Source organism: Hypomesus nipponensis, chromosome 20 (assembly GCF_054491055.1).
Source record: "Hypomesus nipponensis isolate SF chromosome 20, ASM5449105v1, whole genome shotgun sequence".
NCBI lineage: Eukaryota > Metazoa > Chordata > Actinopteri > Osmeriformes > Osmeridae > Hypomesus > Hypomesus nipponensis.
The window spans coordinates 817,501-827,500 of NC_140380.1; the positions used below are offsets into that span (position 1 = coordinate 817,501).

General features: G+C 47.3%; 26 non-coding genes and 8 pseudogenes across 26 annotated transcripts; all 34 read left to right on the forward strand.

Annotated features, from left to right (window-relative positions):
• The first annotated feature begins 62 nt into the window (after positions 1–62).
• LOC146240810 (5S ribosomal RNA) lies at positions 63–181 on the forward strand. The gene has a single exon (XR_014736337.1). It is a non-coding gene; the product is annotated as a 5S ribosomal RNA (ribosomal RNA).
• A 188-nt stretch (positions 182–369) lies between these two features.
• On the forward strand, positions 370–499 carry LOC146240811 (5S ribosomal RNA; annotated as a pseudogene).
• Positions 500–667: 168 nt separating this feature from the next.
• LOC146240812 (5S ribosomal RNA) lies at positions 668–786 on the forward strand. Its single transcript, XR_014736338.1, has one exon. It is a non-coding gene; the product is annotated as a 5S ribosomal RNA (ribosomal RNA).
• Positions 787–956: 170 nt separating this feature from the next.
• LOC146240813 (5S ribosomal RNA) lies at positions 957–1,075 on the forward strand. The gene has a single exon (XR_014736339.1). It is a non-coding gene; the product is annotated as a 5S ribosomal RNA (ribosomal RNA).
• Positions 1,076–1,245: 170 nt separating this feature from the next.
• Positions 1,246–1,364, forward strand: LOC146240814 (5S ribosomal RNA). Its single transcript, XR_014736340.1, has one exon. It is a non-coding gene; the product is annotated as a 5S ribosomal RNA (ribosomal RNA).
• Positions 1,365–1,546: 182 nt separating this feature from the next.
• LOC146240815 (5S ribosomal RNA) lies at positions 1,547–1,665 on the forward strand. Its single transcript, XR_014736341.1, has one exon. It is a non-coding gene; the product is annotated as a 5S ribosomal RNA (ribosomal RNA).
• A 182-nt stretch (positions 1,666–1,847) lies between these two features.
• Positions 1,848–1,966, forward strand: LOC146240816 (5S ribosomal RNA; annotated as a pseudogene).
• A 182-nt stretch (positions 1,967–2,148) lies between these two features.
• Positions 2,149–2,267, forward strand: LOC146240817 (5S ribosomal RNA). The gene has a single exon (XR_014735131.1). It is a non-coding gene; the product is annotated as a 5S ribosomal RNA (ribosomal RNA).
• A 188-nt stretch (positions 2,268–2,455) lies between these two features.
• LOC146240818 (5S ribosomal RNA) lies at positions 2,456–2,574 on the forward strand. Its single transcript, XR_014739025.1, has one exon. It is a non-coding gene; the product is annotated as a 5S ribosomal RNA (ribosomal RNA).
• A 174-nt stretch (positions 2,575–2,748) lies between these two features.
• LOC146240819 (5S ribosomal RNA) lies at positions 2,749–2,867 on the forward strand. The gene has a single exon (XR_014736343.1). It is a non-coding gene; the product is annotated as a 5S ribosomal RNA (ribosomal RNA).
• A 174-nt stretch (positions 2,868–3,041) lies between these two features.
• Positions 3,042–3,160, forward strand: LOC146240820 (5S ribosomal RNA). Its single transcript, XR_014736344.1, has one exon. It is a non-coding gene; the product is annotated as a 5S ribosomal RNA (ribosomal RNA).
• A 170-nt stretch (positions 3,161–3,330) lies between these two features.
• Positions 3,331–3,449, forward strand: LOC146240821 (5S ribosomal RNA). The gene has a single exon (XR_014736345.1). It is a non-coding gene; the product is annotated as a 5S ribosomal RNA (ribosomal RNA).
• A 182-nt stretch (positions 3,450–3,631) lies between these two features.
• On the forward strand, positions 3,632–3,750 carry LOC146240822 (5S ribosomal RNA). Its single transcript, XR_014736346.1, has one exon. It is a non-coding gene; the product is annotated as a 5S ribosomal RNA (ribosomal RNA).
• A 174-nt stretch (positions 3,751–3,924) lies between these two features.
• On the forward strand, positions 3,925–4,044 carry LOC146240823 (5S ribosomal RNA; annotated as a pseudogene).
• Positions 4,045–4,232: 188 nt separating this feature from the next.
• On the forward strand, positions 4,233–4,351 carry LOC146240824 (5S ribosomal RNA). The gene has a single exon (XR_014736348.1). It is a non-coding gene; the product is annotated as a 5S ribosomal RNA (ribosomal RNA).
• Positions 4,352–4,531: 180 nt separating this feature from the next.
• Positions 4,532–4,650, forward strand: LOC146240825 (5S ribosomal RNA). Its single transcript, XR_014736349.1, has one exon. It is a non-coding gene; the product is annotated as a 5S ribosomal RNA (ribosomal RNA).
• A 190-nt stretch (positions 4,651–4,840) lies between these two features.
• LOC146240826 (5S ribosomal RNA) lies at positions 4,841–4,970 on the forward strand (annotated as a pseudogene).
• A 168-nt stretch (positions 4,971–5,138) lies between these two features.
• On the forward strand, positions 5,139–5,257 carry LOC146240827 (5S ribosomal RNA). Its single transcript, XR_014736350.1, has one exon. It is a non-coding gene; the product is annotated as a 5S ribosomal RNA (ribosomal RNA).
• A 174-nt stretch (positions 5,258–5,431) lies between these two features.
• Positions 5,432–5,550, forward strand: LOC146240828 (5S ribosomal RNA). Its single transcript, XR_014736351.1, has one exon. It is a non-coding gene; the product is annotated as a 5S ribosomal RNA (ribosomal RNA).
• Positions 5,551–5,720: 170 nt separating this feature from the next.
• On the forward strand, positions 5,721–5,839 carry LOC146240829 (5S ribosomal RNA). Its single transcript, XR_014736352.1, has one exon. It is a non-coding gene; the product is annotated as a 5S ribosomal RNA (ribosomal RNA).
• Positions 5,840–6,015: 176 nt separating this feature from the next.
• Positions 6,016–6,134, forward strand: LOC146240830 (5S ribosomal RNA). Its single transcript, XR_014736353.1, has one exon. It is a non-coding gene; the product is annotated as a 5S ribosomal RNA (ribosomal RNA).
• Positions 6,135–6,316: 182 nt separating this feature from the next.
• On the forward strand, positions 6,317–6,435 carry LOC146240831 (5S ribosomal RNA; annotated as a pseudogene).
• Positions 6,436–6,617: 182 nt separating this feature from the next.
• Positions 6,618–6,736, forward strand: LOC146240832 (5S ribosomal RNA). Its single transcript, XR_014735132.1, has one exon. It is a non-coding gene; the product is annotated as a 5S ribosomal RNA (ribosomal RNA).
• A 188-nt stretch (positions 6,737–6,924) lies between these two features.
• On the forward strand, positions 6,925–7,043 carry LOC146240833 (5S ribosomal RNA). The gene has a single exon (XR_014739026.1). It is a non-coding gene; the product is annotated as a 5S ribosomal RNA (ribosomal RNA).
• A 172-nt stretch (positions 7,044–7,215) lies between these two features.
• LOC146240834 (5S ribosomal RNA) lies at positions 7,216–7,334 on the forward strand. Its single transcript, XR_014736355.1, has one exon. It is a non-coding gene; the product is annotated as a 5S ribosomal RNA (ribosomal RNA).
• A 176-nt stretch (positions 7,335–7,510) lies between these two features.
• Positions 7,511–7,629, forward strand: LOC146240835 (5S ribosomal RNA; annotated as a pseudogene).
• A 182-nt stretch (positions 7,630–7,811) lies between these two features.
• On the forward strand, positions 7,812–7,930 carry LOC146240836 (5S ribosomal RNA). Its single transcript, XR_014735134.1, has one exon. It is a non-coding gene; the product is annotated as a 5S ribosomal RNA (ribosomal RNA).
• A 174-nt stretch (positions 7,931–8,104) lies between these two features.
• On the forward strand, positions 8,105–8,223 carry LOC146240837 (5S ribosomal RNA). Its single transcript, XR_014736356.1, has one exon. It is a non-coding gene; the product is annotated as a 5S ribosomal RNA (ribosomal RNA).
• A 176-nt stretch (positions 8,224–8,399) lies between these two features.
• On the forward strand, positions 8,400–8,508 carry LOC146240838 (5S ribosomal RNA; annotated as a pseudogene).
• Positions 8,509–8,690: 182 nt separating this feature from the next.
• LOC146240839 (5S ribosomal RNA) lies at positions 8,691–8,809 on the forward strand (annotated as a pseudogene).
• A 170-nt stretch (positions 8,810–8,979) lies between these two features.
• Positions 8,980–9,098, forward strand: LOC146240840 (5S ribosomal RNA). Its single transcript, XR_014736357.1, has one exon. It is a non-coding gene; the product is annotated as a 5S ribosomal RNA (ribosomal RNA).
• A 168-nt stretch (positions 9,099–9,266) lies between these two features.
• LOC146240841 (5S ribosomal RNA) lies at positions 9,267–9,385 on the forward strand. The gene has a single exon (XR_014736359.1). It is a non-coding gene; the product is annotated as a 5S ribosomal RNA (ribosomal RNA).
• A 182-nt stretch (positions 9,386–9,567) lies between these two features.
• Positions 9,568–9,686, forward strand: LOC146240842 (5S ribosomal RNA). The gene has a single exon (XR_014736360.1). It is a non-coding gene; the product is annotated as a 5S ribosomal RNA (ribosomal RNA).
• Positions 9,687–9,868: 182 nt separating this feature from the next.
• On the forward strand, positions 9,869–9,987 carry LOC146240843 (5S ribosomal RNA). The gene has a single exon (XR_014736361.1). It is a non-coding gene; the product is annotated as a 5S ribosomal RNA (ribosomal RNA).
• Positions 9,988–10,000: the final 13 nt, after the last annotated feature.

Consider the following 10,000-nt stretch of genomic DNA (forward strand, 5'->3'; position numbering starts at 1 on the left):
ACCTTGCATTGTCAATTGCTAAATCTGTATATGGATAAGTAGCCTATGGTTGTCAACTTATTTCGTACGGCCATACCAGCCTGGCAACGCCCGATCTCGTCTGATCTCGGAAGCTAAGCAGGGTCGGGCCTGGTTAGTACTTGGATGGGAGACCGCCTGGGAATACCAGGTGCTGTATGCTCTTTTGCTCATTCACTTAGAAACTGACATCTTGCAATATGCACAAGTAGTCCTTCATGAAAGGGGCTGGAAGCTGTTTTCATTTTGACACGAGAGAGAGAGAGAGAGAGAGAGAGAGAGAGAGACTACCTTGCATTGTCAATTGCTAAATCTGTATATGGATAAGTAGCCTATGGTTGTCAACTTATTTCGTACGGCCATACTAGCCTGGCAACGCCCGATCTCGTCTGATCTCGGAAGCTAAGCAGGGTCGGGCCAGGGTCGGGCCTGGTTAGTACTTGGATGGGAGACCGCCTGGGAATACCAGGTGCTGTATGCTCTTTTGCTCATTCACTTAGAAACTGACATCTTGCAATATGCACAAGTAGTCCTTCATGAAAGGGGCTGGAAGCTGTTTTCATTTTGACACGAGAGAGAGAGAGACCACCTTGCATTGTCAATTGCTAAATCTGTATATGGATAAGTAGCCTATGGTTGTCAACTTATTTCGTACGGCCATACCAGCCTGGCAACGCCCGATCTCGTCTGATCTCGGAAGCTAAGCAGGGTCGGGCCTGGTTAGTACTTGGATGGGAGACCGCCTGGGAATACCAGGTGCTGTATGCTCTTTTGCTCATTCACTTAGAAACTGACATCTTGCAATATGCACAAGTAGTCCTTCATGAAAGGGGCTGGAAGCTGTTTTCATTTTGACACGAGAGAGAGAGAGAGACTACCTTGCATTGTCAATTGCTAAATCTGTATATGGATAAGTAGCCTATGGTTGTCAACTTATTTCGTACGGCCATACCAGCCTGGCAACGCCCGATCTCGTCTGATCTCGGAAGCTAAGCAGGGTCGGGCCTGGTTAGTACTTGGATGGGAGACCGCCTGGGAATACCAGGTGCTGTATGCTCTTTTGCTCATTCACTTAGAAACTGACATCTTGCAATATGCACAAGTAGTCCTTCATGAAAGGGGCTGGAAGCTGTTTTCATTTTGACACGAGAGAGAGAGAGAGACTACCTTGCATTGTCAATTGCTAAATCTGTATATGGATAAGTAGCCTATGGTTGTCAACTTATTTCGTACGGCCATACCAGCCTGGCAACGCCCGATCTCGTCTGATCTCGGAAGCTAAGCAGGGTCGGGCCTGGTTAGTACTTGGATGGGAGACCGCCTGGGAATACCAGGTGCTGTATGCTCTTTTGCTCATTCACTTAGAAACTGACATCTTGCAATATGCACAAGTAGTCCTTCATGGAAGGGGCTGGAAGCTGTTTTCATTTTGACACGAGAGAGAGAGAGAGAGAGAGAGAGAGACTACCTTGCATTGTCAATTGCTAAATCTGTATATGGATAAGTAGCCTATGGTTGTCAACTTATTTCGTACGGCCATACCAGCCTGGCAACGCCCGATCTCGTCTGATCTCGGAAGCTAAGCAGGGTCGGGCCTGGTTAGTACTTGGATGGGAGACCGCCTGGGAATACCAGGTGCTGTATGCTCTTTTGCTCATTCACTTAGAAACTGAAATCTTGCAATATGCACAAGTAGTCCTTCATGAAAGGGGCTGGAAGCTGTTTTCATTTTGACACGAGAGAGAGAGAGAGAGAGAGAGAGAGACCACCTTGCATTGTCAATTGCTAAATCTGTATATGGATAAGTAGCCTATGGTTGTCAACTTATTTCGTACGGCCATACCAGCCTGGCAACGCCCGATCACGTCTGATCTCGTAAGCTAAGCAGGGTCGGGCCTGGTTAGTACTTGGATGGGAGACCGCCTGGGAATACCAGGTGCTGTATGCTCTTTTGCTCATTCACTTAGAAACTGACATCTTGCAATATGCACAAGTAGTCCTTCATGAAAGGGGCTGGAAGCTGTTTTCATTTTGACACGAGAGAGAGAGAGAGAGAGAGAGAGAGACTACCTTGCATTGTCAATTGCTAAATCTGTATATGGATAAGTAGCCTATGGTTGTCAACTTATTTCGTACGGCCATACCAGCCTGGCAACGCCCGATCTCGTCTGATCTCGGAAGCTGAGCAGGGTCGGGCCTGGTTAGTACTTGGATGGGAGACCGCCTGGGAATACCAGGTGCTGTATGCTCTTTTGCTCATTCACTTAGAAACTGACATCTTGCAATATGCACAAGTAGTCCTTCATGAAAGGGGCTGGAAACTGTTTTCATTTTGACACGAGAGAGAGAGAGAGAGAGAGAGAGAGAGAGAGACCACCTTGCATTGTCAAATGCCAAATCTGTATATGGATAAGTAGCCTATGGTTGTCAACTTATTTCGTACGGCCATACCAGCCTGGCAACGCCCGATCACGTCTGATCTCGGAAGCTAAGCAGGGTCGGGCCTGGTTAGTACTTGGATGGGAGACCGCCTGGGAATACCAGGTGCTGTATGCTCTTTTGCTCATTCACTTAGAAACTGACATCTTGCAATATGCACAAGTAGTCCTTCATGAAAGGGGCTGGAAGCTGTTTTCATTTTGACACGAGAGAGAGAGAGAGAGAGACTACCTTGCATTGTCAATTGCTAAATCTGTATATGGATAAGTAGCCTATGGTTGTCAACTTATTTCGTACGGCCATACCAGCCTGGCAACGCCCGATCTCGTCTGATCTCGGAAGCTAAGCAGGGTCGGGCCTGGTTAGTACTTGGATGGGAGACCGCCTGGGAATACCAGGTGCTGTATGCTCTTTTGCTCATTCACTTAGAAACTGACATCTTGCAATATGCACAAGTAGTCCTTCATGAAAGGGGCTGGAAGCTGTTTTCATTTTGACACGAGAGAGAGAGAGAGAGAGACCACCTTGCATTGTCAATTGCTAAATCTGTATATGGATAAGTAGCCTATGGTTGTCAACTTATTTCGTACGGCCATACCAGCCTGGCAACGCCCGATCTCGTCTGATCTCGGAAGCTAAGCAGGGTCGGGCCTGGTTAGTACTTGGATGGGAGACCGCCTGGGAATACCAGGTGCTGTATGCTCTTTTGCTCATTCACTTAGAAACTGACATCTTGCAATATGCACAAGTAGTCCTTCATGAAAGGGGCTGGAAGCTGTTTTCATTTTGACACGAGAGAGAGAGAGAGACTACCTTGCATTGTCAATTGCTAAATCTGTATATGGATAAGTAGCCTATGGTTGTCAACTTATTTCGTACGGCCATACCAGCCTGGCAACGCCCGATCTCGTCTGATCTCGGAAGCTAAGCAGGGTCGGGCCTGGTTAGTACTTGGATGGGAGACCGCCTGGGAATACCAGGTGCTGTATGCTCTTTTGCTCATTCACTTAGAAACTGACATCTTGCAATATGCACAAGTAGTCCTTCATGGAAGGGGCTGGAAGCTGTTTTCATTTTGACACGAGAGAGAGAGAGAGAGAGAGAGAGAGACTACCTTGCATTGTCAATTGCTAAATCTGTATATGGATAAGTAGCCTATGGTTGTCAACTTATTTCGTACGGCCATACCAGCCTGGCAACGCCCGATCTCGTCTGATCTCGGAAGCTAAGCAGGGTCGGGCCTGGTTAGTACTTGGATGGGAGACCGCCTGGGAATACCAGGTGCTGTATGCTCTTTTGCTCATTCACTTAGAAACTGAAATCTTGCAATATGCACAAGTAGTCCTTCATGAAAGGGGCTGGAAGCTGTTTTCATTTTGACACGAGAGAGAGAGAGAGAGAGACCACCTTGCATTGTCAATTGCTAAATCTGTATATGGATAAGTAGTCTCTGGTTGTCAACTTATTTCGTACGGCCATACCAGCCTGGCAACGCCCGATCTCGTCTGATCTCGGAAGCTAAGCAGGGTCGGGCCTGGTTATTACTTGGATAGGGAGACCGCCTGGGTATACCAGGTGCTGTATGCTCTTTTGCTCATTCACTTAGAAACTGAAATCTTGCAATATGCACAAGTAGTCCTTCATGAAAGGGGCTGGAAGCTGTTTTCATTTTGACACGAGAGAGAGAGAGAGAGAGAGAGAGAGAGAGAGACTACCTTGCATTGTCAATTGCTAAATCTGTATATGGATAAGTAGCCTATGGTTGTCAACTTATTTCGTACGGCCATACCAGCCTGGCAACGCCCGATCTCGTCTGATCTCGGAAGCTAAGCAGGGTCGGGCCTGGTTAGTACTTGGATGGGAGACCGCCTGGGAATACCAGGTGCTGTATGCTCTTTTGCTCATTCACTTATAAACTGAAATCTTGCAATATGCACAAGTAGTCCTTCATGAAAGGGGCTGGAAGCTGTTTTCATTTTGACACGAGAGAGAGAGAGAGAGAGAGAGAGACCACCTTGCATTGTCAATTGCTAAATCTGTATATGGATAAGTAGCCTATGGTTGTCAACTTATTTCGTACGGCCATACCAGCCTGGCAACGCCCGATCTCGTCTGATCTCGGAAGCTAAGCAGGGTCGGGCCTGGTTAGTACTTGGATGGGAGACCGCCTGGGAATACCAGGTGCTGTATGCTCTTTTGCTCATTCACTTAGAAACTGACATCTTGCAATATGCACAAGTAGTCCTTCATGAAAGGGGCTGGAAGCTGTTTTCATTTTGACACGAGAGAGAGAGAGAGAGAGAGAGAGAGAGAGAGAGACTACCTTGCATTGTCAATTGCTAAATCTGTATATGGATAAGTAGCCTATGGTTGTCAACTTATTTCGTACGGCCATACTAGCCTGGCAACGCCCGATCTCGTCTGATCTCGGAAGCTAAGCAGGGTCGGGCCAGGGTCGGGCCTGGTTAGTACTTGGATGGGAGACCGCCTGGGAATACCAGGTGCTGTATGCTCTTTTGCTCATTCACTTAGAAACTGAAATCTTGCAATATGCACAAGTAGTCCTTCATGAAAGGGGCTGGAAGCTGTTTTCATTTTGACACGAGAGAGAGAGAGACCACCTTGCATTGTCAATTGCTAAATCTGTATATGGATAAGTAGCCTATGGTTGTCAACTTATTTCGTACGGCCATACCAGCCTGGCAACGCCCGATCTCGTCTGATCTCGGAAGCTAAGCAGGGTCGGGCCTGGTTAGTACTTGGATGGGAGACCGCCTGGGAATACCAGGTGCTGTATGCTCTTTTGCTCATTCACTTAGAAACTGACATCTTGCAATATGCACAAGTAGTCCTTCATGAAAGGGGCTGGAAGCTGTTTTCATTTTGACACGAGAGAGAGAGAGAGAGAGACCACCTTGCATTGTCAATTGCTAAATCTGTATATGGATAAGTAGCCTATGGTTGTCAACTTATTTCGTACGGCCATACCAGCCTGGCAACGCCCGATCTCGTCTGATCTCGGAAGCTAAGCAGGGTCGGGCCTGGTTAGTACTTGGATGGGAGACCGCCTGGGAATACCAGGTGCTGTATGCTCTTTTGCTCATTCACTTAGAAACTGACATCTTGCAATATGCACAAGTAGTCCTTCATGAAAGGGGCTGGAAGCTGTTTTCATTTTGACACGAGAGAGAGAGAGAGACTACCTTGCATTGTCAATTGCTAAATCTGTATATGGATAAGTAGCCTATGGTTGTCAACTTATTTCGTACGGCCATACCAGCCTGGCAACGCCCGATCTCGTCTGATCTCGGAAGCTAAGCAGGGTCGGGCCTGGTTAGTACTTGGATGGGAGACCGCCTGGGAATACCAGGTGCTGTATGCTCTTTTGCTCATTCACTTAGAAACTGACATCTTGCAATATGCACAAGTAGTCCTTCATGGAAGGGGCTGGAAGCTGTTTTCATTTTGACACGAGAGAGAGAGAGAGAGAGAGACTACCTTGCATTGTCAATTGCTAAATCTGTATATGGATAAGTAGCCTATGGTTGTCAACTTATTTCGTACGGCCATACCAGCCTGGCAACGCCCGATCTCGTCTGATCTCGGAAGCTAAGCAGGGTCGGGCCTGGTTAGTACTTGGATGGGAGACCGCCTGGGAATACCAGGTGCTGTATGCTCTTTTGCTCATTCACTTAGAAACTGAAATCTTGCAATATGCACAAGTAGTCCTTCATGAAAGGGGCTGGAAGCTGTTTTCATTTTGACACGAGAGAGAGAGAGAGAGAGAGAGAGAGACCACCTTGCATTGTCAATTGCTAAATCTGTATATGGATAAGTAGCCTATGGTTGTCAACTTATTTCGTACGGCCATACCAGCCTGGCAACGCCCGATCACGTCTGATCTCGTAAGCTAAGCAGGGTCGGGCCTGGTTAGTACTTGGATGGGAGACCGCCTGGGAATACCAGGTGCTGTATGCTCTTTTGCTCATTCACTTAGAAACTGACATCTTGCAATATGCACAAGTAGTCCTTCATGAAAGGGGCTGGAAGCTGTTTTCATTTTGACACGAGAGAGAGAGAGAGAGAGAGAGAGAGACTACCTTGCATTGTCAATTGCTAAATCTGTATATGGATAAGTAGCCTATGGTTGTCAACTTATTTCGTACGGCCATACCAGCCTGGCAACGCCCGATCTCGTCTGATCTCGGAAGCTGAGCAGGGTCGGGCCTGGTTAGTACTTGGATGGGAGACCGCCTGGGAATACCAGGTGCTGTATGCTCTTTTGCTCATTCACTTAGAAACTGACATCTTGCAATATGCACAAGTAGTCCTTCATGAAAGGGGCTGGAAACTGTTTTCATTTTGACACGAGAGAGAGAGAGAGAGAGAGAGAGAGAGAGAGACCACCTTGCATTGTCAAATGCCAAATCTGTATATGGATAAGTAGCCTATGGTTGTCAACTTATTTCGTACGGCCATACCAGCCTGGCAACGCCCGATCACGTCTGATCTCGGAAGCTAAGCAGGGTCGGGCCTGGTTAGTACTTGGATGGGAGACCGCCTGGGAATACCAGGTGCTGTATGCTCTTTTGCTCATTCACTTAGAAACTGACATCTTGCAATATGCACAAGTAGTCCTTCATGAAAGGGGCTGGAAGCTGTTTTCATTTTGACACGAGAGAGAGAGAGAGAGACTACCTTGCATTGTCAATTGCTAAATCTGTATATGGATAAGTAGCCTATGGTTGTCAACTTATTTCGTACGGCCATACCAGCCTGGCAACGCCCGATCTCGTCTGATCTCGGAAGCTAAGCAGGGTCGGGCCTGGTTAGTACTTGGATGGGAGACCGCCTGGGAATACCAGGTGCTGTATGCTCTTTTGCTCATTCACTTAGAAACTGAAATCTTGCAATATGCACAAGTAGTCCTTCATGAAAGGGGCTGGAAGCTGTTTTCATTTTGACACGAGAGAGAGAGAGAGAGAGAGACCACCTTGCATTGTCAATTGCTAAATCTGTATATGGATAAGTAGCCTATGGTTGTCAACTTATTTCGTACGGCCATACCAGCCTGGCAACGCCCGATCACGTCTGATCTCGTAAGCTAAGCAGGGTCGGGCCTGGTTAGTACTTGGATGGGAGACCGCCTGGGAATACCAGGTGCTGTATGCTCTTTTGCTCATTCACTTAGAAACTGACATCTTGCAATATGCACAAGTAGTCCTTCATGAAAGGGGCTGGAAGCTGTTTTCATTTTGACACGAGAGAGAGAGAGAGAGAGAGAGAGAGACTACCTTGCATTGTCAATTGCTAAATCTGTATATGGATAAGTAGCCTATGGTTGTCAACTTATTTCGTACGGCCATACCAGCCTGGCAACGCCCGATCTCGTCTGATCTCGGAAGCTGAGCAGGGTCGGGCCTGGTTAGTACTTGGATGGGAGACCGCCTGGGAATACCAGGTGCTGTATGCTCTTTTGCTCATTCACTTAGAAACTGAAATCTTGCAATATGCACAAGTAGTCCTTCATGAAAGGGGCTGGAAGCTGTTTTCATTTTGACACGAGAGAGAGAGAGAGAGAGACCACCTTGCATTGTCAATTGCTAAATCTGTATATGGATAAGTAGCCTATGGTTGTCAACTTATTTCGTACGGCCATACCAGCCTGGCAACGCCCGATCTCGTCTGATCTCGGAAGCTAAGCAGGGTCGGGCCTGGTTAGTACTTGGATGGGAGACCGCCTGGGAATACCAGGTGCTGTATGCTCTTTTGCTCATTCACTTAGAAACTGACATCTTGCAATATGCACAAGTAGTCCTTCATGAAAGGGGCTGGAAGCTGTTTTCATTTTGACACGAGAGAGAGAGAGAGAGAGAGACTACCTTGCATTGTCAATTGCTAAATCTGTATATGGATAAGTAGCCTATGGTTGTCAACTTATTTAGTACGGCCATACCAGCCTGGCAACGCCTGATCTCGGAAGCTAAGCAGGGTCGGGCCTGGTTAGTACTTGGATGGGAGACCGCCTGGGAATACCAGGTGCTGTATGCTCTTTTGCTCATTCACTTAGAAACTGACATCTTGCAATATGCACAAGTAGTCCTTCATGAAAGGGGCTGGAAGCTGTTTTCATTTTGACACGAGAGAGAGAGAGAGAGAGAGAGAGAGACCACCTTGCATTGTCAATTGCTAAATCTGTATATGGATAAGTAGCCTATGGTTGTCAACTTATTTCGTACGGCCATACCAGCCTGGCAACGCCCGATCACGTCTGATCTCGTAAGCTAAGCAGGGTCGGGCCTGGTTAGTACTTGGATGGGAGACCGCCTGGGAATACCAGGTGCTGTATGCTCTTTTGCTCATTCACTTAGAAACTGACATCTTGCAATATGCACAAGTAGTCCTTCATGAAAGGGGCTGGAAGCTGTTTTCATTTTGACACGAGAGAGAGAGAGAGACCACCTTGCATTGTCAATTGCTAAATCTGTATATGGATAAGTAGCCTATGGTTGTCAACTTATTTCGTACGGCCATACCAGCCTGGCAACGCCCGATCTCGTCTGATCTCGGAAGCTAAGCAGGGTCGGGCCTGGTTAGTACTTGGATGGGAGACCGCCTGGGAATACCAGGTGCTGTATGCTCTTTTGCTCATTCACTTAGAAACTGACATCTTGCAATATGCACAAGTAGTCCTTCATGAAAGGGGCTGGAAGCTGTTTTCATTTTGACACGAGAGAGAGAGAGACTACCTTGCATTGTCAATTGCTAAATCTGTATATGGATAAGTAGCCTATGGTTGTCAACTTATTTCGTACGGCCATACCAGCCTGGCAACGCCCGATCTCGTCTGATCTCGGAAGCTAAGCAGGGTCGGGCCTGGTTAGTACTTGGATGGGAGACCGCCTGGGAATACCAGGTGCTGTATGCTCTTTTGCTCATTCACTTAGAAACTGACATCTTGCAATATGCACAAGTAGTCCTTCATGAAAGGGGCTGGAAGCTGTTTTCATTTTGACACGAGAGAGAGAGAGAGAGAGAGAGAGAGACTACCTTGCATTGTCAATTGCTAAATCTGTATATGGATAAGTAGCCTATGGTTGTCAACTTATTTCGTACGGCCATACCAGCCTGGCAACGCCCGATCTCGTCTGATCTCGGAAGCTAAGCAGGGTCGGGCCTGGTTAGTACTTGGATGGGAGACCGCCTGGGAATACCAGGTGCTGTATGCTCTTTTGCTCATTCACTTAGAAACTGACATCTTGCAATATGCACAAGTAGTCCTTCATGAAAGGGGCTGGAAGCTGTTTTCATTTTGACACGAGAGAGAGAGAGAGAGAGAGAGAGAGACTACCTTGCATTGTCAATTGCTAAATCTGTATATGGATAAGTAGCCTATGGTTGTCAACTTATTTCGTACGGCCATACCAGCCTGGCAACGCCCGATCTCGTCTGATCTCGGAAGCTAAGCAGGGTCGGGCCTGGTTAGTACTTGGATGGGAGACCGCCTGGGAATACCAGGTGCTGTATGCTCTTTTGCTCATTC